Raw genomic sequence first — 7,351 nt, forward strand, 5'->3', positions numbered from 1 at the left:
TATTGGATTATTAAATGAGTGCAGAAATTCTGGTTTGACTGGTATTTTTGTTTTGGTGGTTGTTGTTATTCTGGTTGTTGTTACATCAGCAATAGATTTATTTATACTACTCATTTGCAAAGAGTTATGCAGTTTGGCTAATGACAGATATGCATTAATGCAGGTATGTTGTAATTGGTAATGAGCCATTTCTTCTAAACAGATTATATATCACGTAATGCAACGCTACAAAAGTTTAACCAATTAATTTAAGGGAACGAAAAAAAGGATAAGAGAAACAACTCTAAATAAATTTTAAAAGAAAATTATTCATTAATCAAACTCACAACATTTTCTTGCTTACAACTGCAAAGATAAGACCCACAACTCAGACAATTACAGACGCATAATTCAGATTACCAAAAATATAATTGACAAAGGACTTTCAACAAAACAACAGTTGATCTACATGCCCTTGTTTAACCAAAGATGTCAATCGCCTTCACGTCAGGTTTCTTCTCCTCGTCTTTTGGAACAGTTACAGTGAGCAATCCATTCTTTATAGTTGCCTTAATTTCCCCTATTTTCGTATTATCCAGCAGTCTAAATCTCCTTAAAAACTTCCCACTGCTTCTTTTCATACGGTGCCACTGAACATTCTTCTCCTCTTATTCTATGCTCCTCTCACCAGTTATCTATAAAATCCTTCTTCAATTTCAGCTTTCACTTCATCTTTCTTGAAATAGGGAAGCCTTCAATGGATCAGATAAGTCGAGGAAGAATGGGTCAAAGATGTTGCTCCTACGACCACCGAAGAAGCTTCGAATCAGAGAGAAAATGATAGTAGTGTTTAATTTGCTGATATAAATAAGAGAAAATGTAGTGCACTTTATAATTTGCTGATAAAACTTGTTTTCTACTTCCGTATTATATGCTACTACTATCAGGTAAAGACCGACCAAAGGCATATGAAATCATTAGTGGTTATAGAAAAATTTGGTGTACCGAATTCATATCGTGGTGTTGTTTTTAGTTCCTGCAGAGCAGGAGAAATCTCTTTTAGCAACAATTCATCACTATTTATCCCAAAAGATAACCTATATTATGGTCACAATAGTGGCATCATCAAAGAAAATACATGAATATATAGTTGTGAATATGCTTAAAGACTAAGAAACAATGGCACACAAATAACAAATGTTAAAAAATTCATCAAAATCAAATATGAACCCATCATAACAAATTTAAATTGAATGAAGTATAAGCCATAGTGAGTAAATAGCACAATATCAAAAGTTTAGACTACAATATTGTGTACAGTCACCTACTAATAATACATTAATTCGTACTCAAATTTTGCAAGCCATGCCAACTTTTTACAAAGAGTTTTCATATATTATGTCTTTTAAGGAAAGACAAGCATTCTCGGAACCTTGACAGCCTAGACTTCATACAACCCCCAGATGTTCATTTTTTGTCTCACCAGTGAAGATGATTAGAAAGGAAAAAAAAGTTCTATTCACCTACGTGATCTTTCTTGGGATAGTAAATACTAACCTCCACTTATCATGAAAACTATTACACAGGTTCACATCTCGATCAACATCCACGGACATGAATGTCTGAATCTCTCCTTCAGGAAATCTTGTTCTCTCTGCCAAACTAACAAAAAGACAATTGAAAAGAAAAAAGGCATTGTTAGTAGCAATATCTTGTAGGTATAAAACTTTCACTTAAGAGCTGAAGTTTGACAACTTAGAAGCCCTTTAGGTTTTAAATAGTGATAGATGCATGGACACACCTATACAAGAACAAAAGTCTATATGCCACTCTCCCCTATGACCATTATACTTCAAAAATAGAAAATATAAATGGCAAGGTACTCTTCACCTGAATGCACAGCATTTTACAAATGCGACTTGGCCCTCCTACTAAATTTTTAAGTTTTGAAGAATGGCAGAACAACCTTTACATGAAACAGTAATATTCAATGTATTATGTTTCTCATTAGTCACTCTAGACAACAAGAATTAGTTTAATAACAATACTCAAATCACTGTCAATCATACCCTTCACTAGTTACTCCTAATGTACTTACTTTAACCAAACACAAAATTGGTGTCAAATTTTCAACCCAAACTTCAAAAAATTATAACCTAATAGCAAAATTTTGAAAGGGGAAAGAACTCACAAATGAAGCTCGAGTCACCACCAAAGATTTTTCGAATCCAATAAACAATTTATACCATAACCAGCCATAGTGAACCTAAAATTGAGACAATGGATCTTTCCCCTTTCGATTGAATGCAAGCAGCAGTGAACTAGTTTTCTTTTAGGAGAGAGAAGATTAAGTAAAAGAAAAAGACCTGATTCTTTATCATTTGTTTTTTCACTTAGGGTTGGGTCCCTTTTTATTTTGGGTTGGGTCATATAATAAATTAAATTGTGTAAATTAAAAATAAATTGCACACGTGGATGGTGATGTGGCATGGCCACGTGGCCTTTTTTTGCCTACGTGGCATGCTTGGTGGAATTCTGTTAGGGAGAAGGGTATTTTTTAGCCAAATATTTAACAGAGGGGTATTTTTTAGCCAAAAAAATAACGAGGAGCATTTTTTATCCATTTTAGATAGTTCAGGGGTATTTTTGAACCTTTTCCGTAAAAGGAATAACCTACTTTCCCTTTTAGTCCGTTTCAATAAGAATAACCTCAAAGAATAACATACTTTCCTTTTTAGTCCGTTTCAGAAAGAATGACCTCTTTTTTTGTTTGGCAATACTTTAATTTCAACTTTCCACATGGCATGTTTAGGACCACAAGATTAAAGGGCATTTTGGTACATTTAACACAATTTTAATTCAAGGCCACAAAATTCAAAAGTTTTCTTTATTTTCTTAAATTCTATGTCAAGTTAAAAGTAAGTCATTCTTTTTTAAACGGAGAAATTACTGGTTATTTCCTTCAACAAAATTTATGACGTTCTTATGACTTAATTCAGGTCAAATAAAAAGGATATGTTTGATCCCCACCATCAGCACTAAAGCAAATTTGAAAAAATCCATTAAACAATAATAGTCTTGACATTTTGGTGACCTTTCCAAGGGTCAGGGGCAGTCAATGCAAACTCACATTTGTGTGATCCATTCTAGTGATGACGTTTTCACTTATATTAGTTTTGAATTGCCAAAAAAGCAAAAAAAACAAATAAAGTGAGAATTCCTATGAAGGAATTAAAAAAAAAAAAATGAATACTATAGGCTTTAATCAAAGATAACATAGGCTTAACATGGATGAAGCCCTTCAATCCGTTAAAAAAAGACATGGTGATACGCTTTGCCTGAATTTTTTATTTTATCTGAATTTTACTATAATTTCATCTTATTTCAAAAATATCTTCTTGATGGTAAAAATTTCCTTATTGAAAAGGATTTATTCTTCGATCCCAATGGGGCCGGGACGGGGGCGGGGGCGGGGGCGGAAGGGCTTATTCATGATAACAATGATCATAGTTTCACCACTAATATCTGTTGCTCAATTGCGGGTTCAAATATGAACTTGCAGCTCTCCTATTGGATTTTAGTTTCGCACAGAATTTAAATCTCTACTCATTACCGTTTGACTGCTTCACATGCACCAACCCGTTCACACACACAAATACCCATCTCTATACTCGCATTTTATTTCTATAATTAAGACTTTAGTGACTACACTTATACAAAGACACTAGTGTCTACGGTTGGCTTAAAATCAAAAGCAGTGACAGTCTTCTTAACGTTCTGTCAGATGATGTGTCTTATCATAACTGTTATAGATAAAACAAACGAGTTGTTGTTGTTATTATTATTACACGATTTTATATAATTGTGATGTTCGAGTCAATTTTCGCATACTTCAATTTATTTCACAGAATACTTATCACTATTCACCATCAATAGATACCACGTAATTTTGACCACCCAAACTAAAACAGATGAGAAGAATCACCTAATATTTTTTACCTTTGTTGAAATTTGACCCACTAGTTATTATTGAAACTTTTATTATACTCCCTTCGTTTTAAAAAAGTAAAGACCTAGTTTGAGTTAGCACGAAATTTTAGAAAGTGAAAAAAACTTTTAATTGTTGTGGTGCTAAATTAAAGTTGTATCAAATGTATTAAAATATCCTTCAATCTTATTGTCTTAAATATGTCAAGTGAAAAGTTAAAATTTAAAAACTGAATCATTTTTTTGAAACGAACTAAAACAAATAGATCATTCTTTTTTAAACGGAGAGAATATTATATATGTGACTATTAATAGCAAACTAATTAACCCATTAACGTCGTTTTCATAGAACATCTTCTTATCTAAAATTTGGTGATACAACATTGAGGACCACTAAAATATTCTTGAAATGTCTAAGTTGACTTTCAGGTCCCTTAAGAGCTTCAAACAAGTAATAATAGGCTTACCAAACCCATAATAATAATGTTAACAAAAAGATTAATGGTTCAGTTTCAAAAATTCACTTAGACTCCTCAACTAAGATCTGTAACTATCACGCTCCTGATCTACCCAAATTTTGATTCAATCAGACATTTTTTGCCCAATCAGTTAAAAGTCCAAGTATGTGTAATACACATGCGATAATGTGGCAAAAAGGCTAAGTGGAAGCTGATACGTGGCATTATGGATCCAATAATTATTAAAAAATAATTATAAAATTTTTTTTAAAATAAAAATAAAAATTGGTCCCCTTCAACCCCCCACCCCACCTACTCTTTCATCTTTTCTCCATTTTCTTGTCATTTTCTTTTTCATCTTCTAATTTTTTATTTTTTTTATATCTGATTTGAGAGAGTGAAGATAATCAAAAAACGTTTTCTACTACCTTCCCCTCCAACCCGACCCCCGCCCTCCTCTTATCATCTTTTTCTCCATTTCTTAAAAAAAAAAAAATCAACATTTTTTTAGAAATCTTATTTCTTTACCAATCTAATTCATATTTATTGTTATTTTTCTTTTTCTTGTCTTGTGGGTTCCTTAAAATTTAAATTCTTTAATAATATCAAGTTAGGTGGAAAGAATGGAGTTTCGTCGAAATCAAATTTACTCCGTAGAAATAAGAGAAATGTATTAATATGCTAAAGATCATGGCTTCCACTGCTTTTCTTTTCTTTTTTAAATTAAAAATTATTAAGTATATTAACAAGATTATTAAGAATTTAAAAAAAAAAAAATAGAGATGAAGAAGATGGCGGGGGCTGGGGGGAGAGGGGCTGTTTTTTCTTTTTTTCTTTTTAATTAAAATTTGTTATTGTATTAAATAAATTGAAATGTGATTTTAAATTTTTTTTTTAAAAAAAAAAAAACACCATTTGAGACGCTATTCACGCGCCTAAGGAGAGTGTAACACACTCTCCTTGCCAAATCAGCATTTTGTGCCAGAAAGATACCAATTTTAGTACTTAAGGGGCCTGATAGGTACAGGTCTTAGTTGAGGGGTTTAAGTGAATTTTCGGGACAACTTTAGGCGTATGGCGATGACTTAAGCCAAAGATTAATCTGCTAACCTCAATCATATACTCTCCAAATAATAACATTCCTTTATGTCAAATATTTAACTTCAACTTCCTCACACTGTTAGATTTGATTGGGAGTTGGAATTATACATGGATCAAAAGTGCAAGAATTAGTTTTACCTGATTTAAAATAGCGCAAAATTTAGAAATAATATACTTATCCCCTTAATTATGAGTTTTATAGCATCAGTTTCATAATTAAATAATATAGCAAGTTGTATTTTATATTTTTGTAAAATGTTGCTACAAAAATACAAATACATATGATTTTTACTGCCCTTATGATCGATATGTATTTTGTATTTCTGCAAACTATTGCTACAAAAATACAAATACATATACTACAAAATGTAATTAGATAAAAGTATTGTTATTTTTTGTAATTTAATATTTAGGTATGCTACTTTATATATTTTTTCCTTTTAAAATATGCAAAGGGTTGTTATTTTATCTTCTACCTTGTATAAAATGATACATAAATTGATTGAGTCATAACTTATACATAGTTTTATTTATGTAAAATTGTAAAATGACAACCAAACACCGTACTTCATTTCCTGAATTTTATAGAAAGTCACTAAGAAAATACAAAACATGTGAGATTAGATATGCTACTTTTAATACATGAATAACTCCTCCTTAACCAATAAACCAAATTAAACAACCCTTATACTAAAATGATTTTAAACTTCAAATCCAATTAAACTATTTCATATAAAATGAAAAGGACCTAAACATTTTCTTAGAAATTTGTTGGTGGGGGCTGGATATTTTACGCCTTTGATTCCTTTTATCCATTGGCATTACGCACGCCCTTCAACTCTAAGCTTCAACTAACGAATAATCACTTCATTTTAATTTATATGATATCGTTTGATTAGGCATAAAATATTTAAAAAGAGTTTTTTTGAAAGTTAGGATCTAAAATAAATTTTAAAAATTTATAGTTTAATAGCTAGTTTGGAGGTGAGTTATGCATATATTGAATCATGCACAAGTAACACAATATTTGGTAGTTGGTTTTGGAGGTAAATTATTCATTATAAAATTAATATGATATTTGGTTTTTGCAATGTAGAAACCCGAATAATTAATACATTTATAAATTAAAGGGAATTTATGTATTATTTTGTGCAAGATAAAAGGTGAAATAACTTATACATGAATAACTAAATCTCATAATTAGTAATAAAATAATACATAGATTTTCTTGTAGTAAATTACTACATTAATAATACATACATAACTCTAACAAGCACCAAATGATATTTACATAAATAACTTTATTAAAAACAAAATTAAAGAATTAATCGGAGAGAGGAATTACTTATTTGATGGTTCGGTTGATGTACTTCATTTGTGGACACTATTTCAAGTGAGAAAGACATATATACCGGTTATCAATATTTATTTATAAGCACTTAATCTTAATTAATTAAGCAAAACCTATCTAGTCACCAAAGTCAAAACTATTTATTTTTCTTTGGGCGGCCACTTGTAATAAGTCCTAGATTCTTCATCCCCACGCTCTGAAAATATCCAAACGAAACAACCTTATTCTAACTTTTTTTTTGGGTATATGTTTTCGATACTCATATTGAAATTTAATAATCTAAATTTGTTTATTAAAAAACTCAATTTTAGAGAGACATTGAGCTCAACAAGATTTTTTAAAATTTCTAAGAACTCAAACCTAAAATCTCGGATTAAATTTCAACCATCCCACCATAACTTGTGTTTGTCTCGTTCTCCCTTCCAGCAATTTTAATTTGTAAGTAAAACTACCTGTGACATTTTCTCTTTGTATA

General features: G+C 30.7%; 1 pseudogene; it reads right to left on the minus strand.

Annotated features, from left to right (window-relative positions):
• Positions 1–365: 365 nt before the first annotated feature.
• On the minus strand, positions 366–1,327 carry LOC124889355 (annotated as a pseudogene).
• Positions 1,328–7,351: the final 6,024 nt, after the last annotated feature.

The sequence above is a fragment of the Capsicum annuum genome, chromosome 12, assembly GCF_002878395.1.
Source record: "Capsicum annuum cultivar UCD-10X-F1 chromosome 12, UCD10Xv1.1, whole genome shotgun sequence".
NCBI lineage: Eukaryota > Viridiplantae > Streptophyta > Magnoliopsida > Solanales > Solanaceae > Capsicum > Capsicum annuum.